The 12,796-nt window shown below is 45.2% G+C and overlaps 3 non-coding genes and 1 pseudogene across 3 annotated transcripts; 2 read left to right on the top strand and 2 right to left on the bottom strand.

Moving 5' to 3' along the window:
• Positions 1–568: 568 nt before the first annotated feature.
• Positions 569–641, bottom strand: TRNAR-ACG (transfer RNA arginine (anticodon ACG)). Its single transcript has one exon. It is a non-coding gene; the product is annotated as a tRNA-Arg (tRNA).
• A 1,291-nt stretch (positions 642–1,932) lies between these two features.
• Positions 1,933–2,005, top strand: TRNAR-ACG (transfer RNA arginine (anticodon ACG)). The gene has a single exon. It is a non-coding gene; the product is annotated as a tRNA-Arg (tRNA).
• Positions 2,006–4,317: 2,312 nt separating this feature from the next.
• On the bottom strand, positions 4,318–4,763 carry LOC129038060 (large ribosomal subunit protein uL16-like; annotated as a pseudogene).
• A 5,055-nt stretch (positions 4,764–9,818) lies between these two features.
• On the top strand, positions 9,819–9,891 carry TRNAV-CAC (transfer RNA valine (anticodon CAC)). The gene has a single exon. It is a non-coding gene; the product is annotated as a tRNA-Val (tRNA).
• The last annotated feature ends 2,905 nt before the right edge of the window (positions 9,892–12,796 follow it).

Below are 12,796 nucleotides of genomic sequence, written 5' to 3'. Positions count from 1 at the left end.
AGGGGGCAGATTTTAAAAATGCAATTTCCAGGCCGGGCGCGGTGGCTCACGCCTGTAATCCCTGCACTTTGGGGAGGCCAAGGAGGGCGAATTGCCTGAGCTCAGGAGTTTGCGACCAGCCTGGGCAACACGGTGAAACCCCTGTCTCTACGAAAATACAAAAAATTAGCCGGGCCTGGCGGCGTCCGCCTGTAATACCAGCTATTTGGGAGGCTGAGGCAGGAGAATTGCTTGAACCCGGGAGGCAGAGGTTGCAGTGTGCCGAGATGCAGCCACTGCGCTCCAGCCTGGGCGACAGAGCGAGACTCCGTCTCAAAAAACAAAAAAAGAAAAAAGAAAAAAAGCAATTCCCGAAGAGACTTAAGGTCTCAAATTTCAGTTTGGTACTTAACTTTAAACCAAACTTAAAGGTCAAGATTGTGATGTGCAGCAGTACGGTGCAAGGTGAAGAGCCAGATCAGATGAATTTTCTTTCAAAGGACCTTAAGAACCGGTTTCTGTCATCAGTTTGAAAACACACAGTATATTTTTCTTAAAAAGAAAAAAAAAAAAAGCCAAAATTAAAGCCCGAGCCAGCCAGGAGTCGAACCTAGAATCTTCTGATCCGTAGTCAGACGCGTTATCCATTGCGCCACTGGCCCGCGGTTGCGCTTTTGACCACTGGCCGGTCAGTCTGCATCTGTAGGTTATCTATCATTGATGTACCCGCTTTTTTTTTTTTTTTTTTTTTTTTTTTTTTTTTTTTTTTTTTTTTTTTGATGAGAAGGAGTCTCGCTCTCTCGCCCAGGCTAGAGTGCACTGGCTCGATCTCGGCTCACTGCAACCTCCGCCTCTCGGGTTCAAGAGATTCTCCTGCCCCAGCCTCTTGAGTAGCTGGGATTACAGGCGCGCGCCACCACTCCCGGATAATTTTTGTATTTTTAGTAGAGACGGGGTTTCACCATGTCGGCCAGGCTGGTCTCCAGCTCCTGACCTCAGGTGATCCGCCAGCCTCGGCCTCCCAAAGTCCTGGGATTACAAGCGTGAGCCACAGCCCCCTTGTGTCTATTGCACTTGTGAAAGCTTCATTAATTTATGCATCGGTTCATCTGCTCATTCATCAAATAATTTCATTTTTTTAACATACTTGTGTTGGATACTGATGCTTCGTGTGGAACAGTGGTCAGAGATCCAAATACTTTAAAAATTTTGAAATAATGAAAAAAGAAAATGGAATAAAATACTTTCTTGAAGTATACATCGTATGTTTTCCATTTCATTCTCCAAAGAACCGTAACAAAAGAAACATAACCAAAGAATCCTTACAGAGAAAATAATTTCATACTTTATGCAACAGAAAAGACATTAAGAAACATCTCCCAAGCCGGGCGCCGTGGCTTACGCCTGTAATCCCAGCACTTTGGGAGGCAGAGGCAGGTTGATCACTTGAGGTCAGGAGCTTGACACCAGCCTGGCCAACATGGTGAAGTGCTGTCTCTATTAAAAACACAAAAAATTAGCCTGGCATGGTGGCGCGCGCCTGTAATCCCAGCTCCTCGAGAGGCTGAGGCAGGAGAATCGCTTGAACCAGGGAGGCGGAGGTTGCAGTGAGCCGAGAACGCGCCACTGCACTCCAGCCTTGGTGACAGAAGGAGACTCCGTCTCATAAAGAAAAAAAAACGAAAAGAAAAGAAAAAAAAAGAAAGAAGCGGGCACATCAAGGAAACAAATGTGAACGACAGTAACTCTATTACGTAGATGATGTTCCAAAGCAGAAAATTTCTTTAGACATATAAATATCTGAAGAGAGTGAAACATTTAAATTGACCACAAAGAAAATCGCGCTTTGCCAGAATCCACAGTCTTGTTCAAAGTATGCCTGGTTGCATTGCAAATCAACTATTTTCTTAGTGATCCTAATGAAGAATAGATAATCGACAAACCCATTACGAGGGGCCAGTGGCGCAATGGATAACGCATCTGACTACGGATCAGAAGATTCTAGGTTCGACTCCTGGCTGGCGCGGAGGCTTATTTTTCCACCCCCCCCCCCCCCCGGACGAATTCTCGCTCTTGTCCGCCAGGCTGGAGTGCAATGGCGCGATTTCGGCTCACTGCAACCTCCGCTTCCCGGATTCAAGCAATTCTCTTGCCTCAGCCTTCCGAGTAGCTGGGAATACAGGCGCCTGCCATCACGCTCGGATAATTTTTGTATTTTAAGTAGAGACGGGGTTTCACCATGTCTGCCAGGCTGGTCTCGAACTCCTGACCTAAGGTGATGCGAGAGCCTCGGCCTCCCAAAGTGCTTGGATTACAGGCGGGAGCCACCGTGCCCGGCCTTTTTTTTTTTTTTTTTTTTTAATTTTTAAAGAAAAATGTCATCCTGTGTGTTTTCCTTTTTTCGTTTTTCTTTTTGAAATGGAGTTTCGCTCTTGATGACCAGGCTGGAGTTCAATGGGGCAATCTCGGCTTACCGCACCTTTGTCTCCCCGGTTCAAGCGATTCTCCTGCCTCAGCCTCTCGAGGAGCTGAGATTTGTCTCCCGCGGTCAAACGATTCTCCTGACTCAGCCTTCCGAGTAGCTGGGATTACAGGCATGCGCCACCCACGCCCGTCTAATTTTGTATTTTTAGTAGAGACAGGGTTTCTCCATGTTGGTCAGGCTGGATTCGAACTCCCGATCTCAGGTGATCCGCCCACCTCAGCCTCTCAAAGCGCTGGTATTACAGGCGTGAGCCACCACGCCCGGCTAATTTTTGTATTTTTAGTAGAAACGGGGTTTCACCATATTGGCCAGGCTGGTTTCGAATTTCTGGCCTCAGGCGATCCGCCCGCCTCGGCCTCCCAAAGTGCTGGGATTACAAGCGTGAGCCACCGCCCCATTGTGTCTATTGCACTTGTGAAAGCTTCATTAATTTATGCAGTCGGTTCACCTGTTCATTCATTAAATAATTTCATTTTTTAATATACTTATGTTGGATACTGATGCTTTGTGCGGAACAGTAGAGATCCAAATACTTTTAAATTTTGAGATAATGAAAAAGAAAATGGAATTAAATACATTCTTGGGGTATACATCATATGTTTTTCATCTCATTCTCCAAAGAATCATAACAAAAGAACCATAACCACAAAACCATTACAGAGGAAATAATTTCAGACTCTATGCAACAGAAAAGATTTTAAGAAACATCTCTCAGGCTGGGCGCGATGGCTAACGCCTGTAATCCCAGCACTCTGGGAGGCCGAGGCGGTGGAGCACCTGAGGTCAGGAGTTCGACACCAACCTGGCCAATATGGTGAAGCCCAGTCTGTACTAAAAACACACAAAAAAGTTAGCTGGGCGTGGTGGCACATGCCTGTAATCCAGCTCGGGAGGCTGACGCAGGAGAATCGCTTGAACCCGGGAGGCGGAGGTTGCAGTGAGCCTAGATCGCGCCAGTGCACTCCAGCCTGGGCAACAAGAATGATACTCCGTCTCAAAAAAAAAAAAGAAAAAGAAAAAGGAAAAAAGAAACATCTCCCTTCCCCAAATTAGGTAAAATTGATGTAATAATTCAACAAAGGTAAACATTTTGGCTGGGCACAGTGGCTCACACCTGTAATCCCAGCACTTTGGAAGGCCTAGGCGGGAGGATCGCTTAAATCCAAGATTTAGAGAACAGCCTGGGCAACATAGCGAGATACGGCGCTGCTCCCCACCCCCACCCCCGCCCTGCCCGTCTGAAAAGAAAAAAAAAAAAGGTAAACATTTTAACAACAAAATTCATTTAACAACCTAGAAACTTGGAGTTAATATAAATTATAACAGTCATCATTAGATAAATTGGCTAAATATTATTTAAGGACTCAATGTAGGCGAAATAGGCACGTGAAAATGCAAAAATATTTATAAACGGGGGTGGGTGGTCCTCTCCTCTGAAAGTGAGAAGCTCAGTAGTTTTGGGCCCCATTGCAGCCACAGTGCACAGCGCCTTTATCCCGACTCCTTCCTCGTAGCCTTGGCTAAATTGTGCATCCTCCTTTTGTCTCAATTTCCTCATTTCTATTCACTGCTTTTTTTGTTGGTTTTGTTTTGTTTTGTTTTGGACAGGAAGTAGGATTTACGGCGAGTATTAAGAGGAGGCAGCACAGTGGAAGCCCTCATGAGTGCAAAGACCGCCCTTGTCCAGAGGGCCACGATCGGGGATGTGCTTGACCCCACAGCCATCTGGGATGAGCCGCTTCTCAGCCACCATGTCTTCAAATTCATCTGCATTAAACTTGGTGAAGCCCCCCTTCTTTGAAATGTGGACCTTCTGGCGGCCAGGGAACTTGAACTTGGCCCTGCGAAGGGCCTCAATCACATGCTCCTTGTTCTGCAGCTTGGTGCGAATGGACAAGATAAATTGGCCAATGAGAATCCTGGCCACAGCGCCCTGCGGGCTTTCCAAAGGCACCTCCCATACCTGTTTGGAGCCTGTCAGTCCCAGCACAGGACAACATCCTGTTGATGCAGATGACGTGGAAGGGGTACAGCCGCACTCGGATATGAAAGCCATTTTTGCCACAACTTTTTACTATGTACTTATTGGCACAAATTTGGGCAGCCACCAGGGCTTCAGAGGAGAGCTACTCATATTCATCTGACGCCATGTGATCACGGAGCGGAAACTCATCCATTTTTGCTTGCTTCCCAGGTCTAAGATGCGAATCTTGGCATCAGGGACACCTCAGCAAAAGCAAGACTTTGGGTACGGCTTGTTTTTACAATACCGGTAACAATGGGCGCGGAGGCGGCCCATGGTGACACCAGGATCTTCAGTGGCGCGCCGAAGGGAAAGAGCTCTATTCATTTTTTTTTTTTTTTTTTTTTTTTGGAGACGGAGTCTCGATCTGTCACCTAGGCTGGAGTGCAGTGGCGCGATCTCCGCTCACTGCAAGCTCCTCCTCCCGGGTTCACGCCATTCTGCTGCCTCAGCCTCCCGAATAGCTGGGACTACAGGCCGCCACCACGCCCAGCTATTTTTTTTTTTTTTTTTTTTTTGTATTTTTAGTAGAGACGGGGTTTCACCGTGGTAGCCAGGATGGTCTCGATCTCCTGACCTCGTGATCCGCCCTCCTCGGCCTCCCAAAGTGCTGGGATTACAGGCGTGAGCCACCGCGTCCGGCCTGTTCGCTCTTTTTAAGAGTGCCAGGCACACACATACTAATGGATATTTATGATCTTAGATCTTTCAAATTATCATCAGCCTGGTTTGTTCTTAATACCAGAGAACTACTTAAGGATGCTTACCTACATTTCTATTATCAGTACAGGGAGTTTTTGTTGTTGTTGTTTGTTTGGTGTTTTTTTAATTATCATTTTATTTTTATTTTATTTTTTTCTCCCTCTGTCATCCAGCCCCAGGCTGGAGTGCAGTGGCGCGATCTCGGCTCACTGCAACCTCCGCCCCCCGGGTTCAAGCAATTCTCTGCCTCAGCCTCCCGCGTAGCTGGGACTACGGGCGCCCGCCACCACGCCTGGCCTCCCAAAGCGCTGGGATTACAGGCGTGAGCCACTGCGCCCGGCCTGGGGAGTTGTATTTTTATTTTTATTATTTATTTATTTTTTTGAGACGGAGTCTCCCTCTGTTGCCCAGGCTGGACTGCAGTGGCCTGATCTCGGCTCACCGCAACCTTCACCTCCTGGGTTCAAGCAATTCTCCTGCCTCAGCCTCCCAAAGTGTTGGGATTACAGGCGTGAGCCACCGCGCCCGACTGAGGGGAGTTGTATTTTTAAAGCAAAATTTCCTCTTTGCCATTGGGATCTGTCCCATTTAGCAATCTCAAAACAAAGCAAGCAACTGTTGTGAAAGCCCAAGAAGCCCCAGGCTTCCTGTGGACCCTGAGGAGTAGGTAGATCTTTGATGGAAGCACCGCCCGGAGCTCAGGGATTCACAGAGGCTCAGCTGGGAGGAGCAGGTCGGGGTGCTTAGGGTAAAGGTGGGCGGTCCAACACAGAGCTCGAGATAGGACGCGGCCCTCTTCTCAGTTTGTATGTGAAATAAGATGAAAGGCTGAGAGTCACAGCGATTTGTGATTTAGAGAAAAATAAAAAATAAAAAACAAATACCCAGAAACGCTGTGAGCAAAATTTGAACCTACGCACAGGCACCCCACCGAATCTCGAGTCCAACGCCTTAACCACTCGGCCATCACAGCCCGCTAACCACCTATATTCATGCATCAAAAACACATACGCATAGGGCCCTGCATGCTGTAATTCTCATTGCTAGCCTTTCTTGTTTATTTGTATGTGGGGCTGTGGGGCTGCAGCTGTTTACTTTCAAGTGGTGCCTGCATATTGTACAGAACATCTATAAACCATTCTTCAGTTTTTTCTTCTTCAGTCAACTGGTCATTTAGAACTCTTATGAGGCCATAGATGTAGACGTACACACACACACACAAATAAAGAGAAGGCAATGTAGCAAGAGTAGATGCCATGAACAGCTGTGCCACTTCCTGATGCAACCTACTTGTGCCTTTAGGACCTGCTCAAGCTTTATCTAATACATCCCATTTCCATTTGATAATGGAACACTGCTGTGCATGTCTAAATTTATGGCTTGGTAACACACACTATCCAGTTCAAGATCTGCATCTGAGGCCATATGGTAATGTGGTGGTATGTGGTCAAGCATTCAGACTGTACTAAGAATCTGGTTAAAAAAAAAAAAAAAAAAAAAGCTGGCAAAAGCTATTTGTCTAAAGAAGAGTAGTTACCCACAGAGGATGGCATAACTTTGCTCTGAAATTCTAAAGTTCTGTGCTGTGATTCACCTGTAGAAATTTGCCAAAGCCTCCAGATAACATCCCTTTTCTCTGACACTTGAAGCAAGATCAACTCTTCTGGTTCTTATGGTGCCAGTGGCAGAGTCGCTTGAGCTGCAACGTGGTCCTGTTGCAGAACCATTTCCTGTTCTAGGCCCCCACTCAAAACTGGGATATTTTCAGGTTACTTGATAAATGGTTTGGTGTAGCGTGCCCAAATGTTGCCTCCCAAATCCAAAGAGTTCTACTCAGTATGTTCTACTCAGTATTGTACCACTTTCTTTCTTTCTTTTTTTGAGACGGAGTTTCGCTCTGTCGCCCAGGCTGGAGTGCAGTGGCACGATCTCGGCTCAATGCAAGCTCCGCCTCCCGGGTTCACGCCATTCTCCTGGCTCAGCCTCCCGAGTAGCTGGGACTACAGGGGCTCGCCACGCCTGGCGAATTTTTTGTATTTTTTTTTTTTATCGATTAGAGACGGGGTTTCACTGTGTTAGCCAGGATGGTCTCGATCTCCTGACCTCGTGATCCGCCCGCCTCGGCCTCCCAAAGTGCTGGGATTACAGGTGTGAGCCACCGCGCCCGGCCACCGCTTTCTTAATAAGAAAAGGTATCAGATGCAGCAACTCATAATGCTTCAGACAATTGGACCCCTAGAAATTTCACTGAGGTAGTAAGGCTCTGATTCTTTGTGAGGTTTATTTCCCACCGTCTGGCATACAAATGTCTTACCAATGTTATAGAGTAGTTGCTACCTTCTTGTCACTAAAAATATAATTAATGTAAGAGAGCAGTATGATGTTCTATGGAATGGTAAGGTGATAAAGGTCCCTGTGGACTAGTTGGTGACATGGGGTTAGAGACTCAATATATCCCTGAGGTAGTGAGACAGCCAGGTGGGAGGGGGTCCCTGGATTCCAACCAGCCTGCCCACTGAGGTGGAGCCTCAGGAAGTTCATGACGTTTGCAGCTCGGAGGATCCTGGCCCTTCCTCTTCCTATGTGGAACCTGGGATTCCAACTGCTGGGCGGGAAGTAGAAGCGCTCTAGTGGAGGGACTCTGGCCTTGCGAGAGTCCCTGTTTCCCCCTTTTTGCCTTTTCACCCAATAAAACCCTGTCTTACTCACCAAGTTGTCTACAAGCCTGAATTTTCATGGCCGTGGGACAAAGAACCCCATCTTTAGCTGAACTAAGGAAAAGTCCTGCAACAGTAGGGCAGATAAGGTGTACTGCTGGCCTTGCCCGCTAAAAGACCAGTGCTTCTGATGGTCTTAATGATTAAGTATAGAGAAAAAAGAACTAACCATATTAATAACAGCATTGCAGGTACCAGGAGATGTGTTAATATTTCCATTAATGAAACCACATCTGGAATAGCAGATGCAATTGGAATATTTACCCGAGCAAATTTTCAATAATTCACTATCATTCTCCATAATCCATTTGTCTTCCACAGTTGAATAATGAGTTGAATAGAGATATGGTAAGAATCACCACCCCTGCATCTTTCAAGTCCTTGATGGTGCCATCCTTTCTGCAATCCCTCCAGGAGTACGATATTCCTTTTGGTTTATAATTTTCATAGGTAGAGGAATTTCCAGTGGCTTCCACTTGGCCTTTTATACCATAATAGCCTGCACTCTATCACTCATAGAAACAATATAAATATTCTGTTTGGAATTGGGAAAATAACTACAGAGTAGGTTCAGGGATCTCCTGTGCCTATAGTGAAATGCACCAGAGGCAAAATTTCGTTGATTGTCTGACCTCTCTGAGTCCCTAATTTGCCAGGTGGACAATAGTGATGCTTAGTATCTCTAGGAATTAATGTCAGTTCAGGATCTTTGTTTAGTAATTCCTGAAAAATCTGCCTATTTCCCCTTTCCCAAAGCACAGTCACTCTGGTAAATGGACACAGGCCCCTTTAGAGAAGGGAGGAAGAATAACAGTATAAATTTGTACCAAGCTATGAGTATTCTTTCTCAAGGGAAGCTGACCTTCTCCTCAGTCAAAGCTGGCTCATATCTGGGAATTGGTTGGGAGGCCATGATTCTCCGTTTTGCTGATTCAGGTCAGACTTCTATCTACTAGACTTTTCTGCTTATATAGATCAAGTAAGATATTAATAAGTTGCACATTTATTTTAATTCTAGGGATGTTATGTAGTATACTCATCAATGTCAAAGATCTCTGAGTCGGACTATTCTGATTACTGCTTGTACTAATTATAGTAAACACATCTGTATTAGTAAACTTGAGCTGCCATAAGATACCACAGACTGGGTGGATTGAACAAAAATTATTTTTCTCACAGTTCTAGAGGCTACAAGTCCAAGATGACTTAAAATATTTTGCCTTAATATAATGTGTCCAGTACAATTGTGCTAGAAAGAGCATGAGATTCAAAAGTTAGATGAACTATAATCTTGTTTTGATTCTTGTCTTCAATGGCTATACCTTTGGGCAATAAGACAATACAAAAAATATATCATCATGATCTTATAAGGAAGACATTACTAGACTCTGATTTCCTTGGGGGCAAAGACTGTATCTTTTTGCATTTACATTCTGTAGCAGAGTTAGTGGTGTTCTTTGCATGTTTCATCTCTTTCCCTATATTTCCCAGAAGCCATGACTACTTCTAGTTAATTGACTGCAAACAAAATGATGAGAGCAGCTATGGCAGAAAGTGCTGATGGCCTCCAATCATCTCCTGGTCTCAGGTCGCTCCGTCGTGGTTTTCCCAAAAGTCACCAAGATATGACTATCGGGGCGGATTTTGCAGATAAAGAAACGTGCATAGACAGCACAGGGAGGTCTTGAAATAAAATTCTCTAGCATTCTGTTCTAGCTTTCCGTGTTTGAAATTTGTGCGGGAATTGGAGCCCTGGGGAAGCTTGGTTATGAATTGCTTTTGTTTTCGAAAACAGTAAAAGGAGAGAACTGCACCACAACGATCATTTTCTAGACAGACGTATAAGGCAGTCTAGGCCCTTCAAGCAAAGCCCTCTTAGTTAAGTATGGCGGAAGAATCCTTTCCCGAAGTTGTTTCCGTAGTGTAGCGGTTATCACGTTCGCCTCACACGCGAAAGGTCCCCGGTTCGAAACCGGGCGGAAACATTCTTTACTGGTTTGGTAGGTTTTCTACTCCATCAAAATATAAATGTTTAAGAAAAATGAAACTGATAAATTCGCCACACTTTGAAAACAGGAAATCTCGCTGAGAAGCCCTCGCAGCCGCGTGGTTTCGCCACTGTAAAACATCTTTCCCCCTCTCTCTATTACTTCTGCGGGGTTTCCTCTAGGTCTAAAAGGGGTCCTTGGAAGAGTGGAAGAGAAAGGAGCCGGGCCACGGGAATGGTTGTTACTTACTTTCGGAATCTGAATTTCTTTGAAATGCAAGAACAGCTCCGCCTTTAAACGAAGTGGCGACTACCCGGGCGTCCGGCAGTGACATTAGCCCGCCATCTGGCAATTTATCTCTTGCTGGATAAATATTTTCAACCAAAATCTACTTACCGCCTGCATGGTGAGAGGGGAATGTTGCAGTGGGTGGGAGAGTGCTGGAGGATAATGCAAAGCACCTGTCTTTAAGAACTGACAAGGACCTCGGGCAGGTAACAAGAATCCTATGAAGTCTGTTTAGCCGGAATCCCCCTTATCCTTGATGCTGCCTCTTAGCCCAGAACGCAGGTGGCAGCGGGCTGCGATCTGAGGCTCTTCGCTTAAGGACACTTATTAAATCATGGTAAGAGAGACTTTATTCAGGACCACCATGGTAGGTAATAGGGCCCACAAAGGAGTCTTGCAGTAGAGAAGAGATTGGGCTCAACTCTGAATACTGCATGGACAAGTGGGAATTTATAGCCAAGGATCAGGGTGGTGGGTGGTTAGTGGATGGAAAATTACTAAGAGGAAGCATCAGGGGTAAGGGGATTCTGGCTGAACAGACCTAACAGGATCCTTGCTGAAGACAGGCCAGGGCCATCAGACCTTACCTGGGAGATGGTGGAGGATGAGGAACCTGATCAGCTATGGAGGGGGAGCAGATATCAAGGGCAGGGAATTCTTGTTAAACTGATTTATCAGGGTTCTTGCTAAAACTGGTTTTACAAGGAAGAGCACAGATGGGCCCCGGAGACAGTTCAGGAGCCTGACTAAAGTTTGACCAAACAAATAATCTTTGTCAACCTCCACAGTTGCGTGAACCTATGCCTTAAAATAAATATCTTTCTGTATATACACACCTCCTATTGGTTCTGTTTCTCTGGAGAACCCTGATTAATACAACTGTTACTATTTTTTAAAAGTAGCTCTTCAAGAGATAGTAAATATCACCCAATTCAATTTCAACAGCAGCATTCCAATCTAAGTGGTTTAAAAGGAGTTTCAGCCGGGTGCCTTGGCTCACGCCTGTAATCCCAGCACTTTGGGAGGCCCAGGTGGGTGGATTACCTGAGGCCAGGAGCTGGAGACCAGCCTGACCAACATGGTGAAACCCTGTCTCTACCAAAAATACAAAAAATCAGCCTAGCGTCATGGTGCGTGCTGTAATCCTAGCTACTCAGGATGCTGAGGCAGGAGAATCGCATGAACCTGAGGGGCAGAGGTTGCGATGAGCCGAGATCGCACCCCTACACTCTTTAGCCCGGGTGACAGAGTAAGATGCTGTTTCAAAAAAAAAAAAAAAAAAAAGTTTCGATCCTGCAGTTTTATGAGAAGAGGGTCCTATGAAGAAGACTATCACAAGTATCAGAGGAATAGAAAGAAAGTCAGGACAACTGATGTCACAGAAGCCAAAGGAGTAGTTTTGGAATAAACAATAGTAGAGGTAATTCAAGCAAATGGTCAGAAATGCAAACACTACATAGGAATTTGTGGCAAAAAGCTCTGGAGATACAGTTATGAACAAAACAGGGTTCCTGCTTTGGGGAGCTTTCTTGCAACCACCAAGTAAATAACTAAATAAGATAATTCAGATGATGAGGTTCAGAACATGCTACCCCAAGATATGACATCTTGAAATTTGACAAAACCACAGAAGCAAGTAGGTCACTCTCACCTTTCCCTAGCCCTTCTCCCCTAAAGCAGGTCATGAGATCTTCATTCCAGAGGTGCCCTTCCTATAACTGGAGGAAAGAAACATGTTTTTCTCTGAAGACACGGGGACACACAAAAGAACCTGAACAAGTAAGCCTTGCTAAATTCCCCCAGTTTATTATTATTACATCATACCCTCTTTGTACAATTATACTTCTGCATAACTATCTTCTCTTCGTCAACCTATCATAAAACTACAAATGTTTCCCTGTTTCTTTGGGTCTTCATTTCTAGTCTTTCATATCACACAAAACTTATGTTAAATACACTTGTATGCTTTCCTCTTGTTTAATCTGTATTTTGTTATAGAGGCCTCAGCCATGAACTTGGTGAGAAAAGACGTTGTTTTTCTCCCCTGCATAGGCCATAAGGATAATGTTTAAAAAACAGATAGCTTGCAGAGGATGAAGTTTAGCGGTCTTTCTTTCTGGCAGCTGTATACTAACTTTGTGGGGTGAAGGAAGAGTGGGCTTCCTTTGCTAAATGACTGTGGGCTTATTAAAAATGTTTTAAGGCTGGGCACGGTGGCTCACGCCTGTAATCCCAGCACTTTGGGAGGCTGAGGCTGGCGGATCACCTGAGGTCAGGATCAGGAGTTCAAGACCAGCCTGGCTGGCCAGCATGATGAAACCTTGTCTCTACTTAAAATACAAAAATTCGCTGGATGTGGTGGTAGACGCCTGTAATCCCAGCTACCCAGGAGGCTGAGGCAAAAGAATTGCTTGAACCTGGGAGGTAGAGGTTGCAGTGAGCTGAGATTATGACACTGCACTCCAGCCTAGGCAACAGAGCGAGACTCCATCTCAAAAAATTAAAATTAAAATTAAAATGTTGTAAGTACTTTGACCTTAAAATAAAAAGCTGTAAGTGTGTATGTGTTTCCACTAGTTTTGATCCTGCTAATTTCTGGATTGTATAAATGAAT

The sequence above is a fragment of the Pongo pygmaeus genome, chromosome 5, assembly GCF_028885625.2.
Source record: "Pongo pygmaeus isolate AG05252 chromosome 5, NHGRI_mPonPyg2-v2.0_pri, whole genome shotgun sequence".
Lineage (NCBI taxonomy): Eukaryota > Metazoa > Chordata > Mammalia > Primates > Hominidae > Pongo > Pongo pygmaeus.
This window is presented reverse-complemented; position numbering and strand designations above follow the sequence as displayed.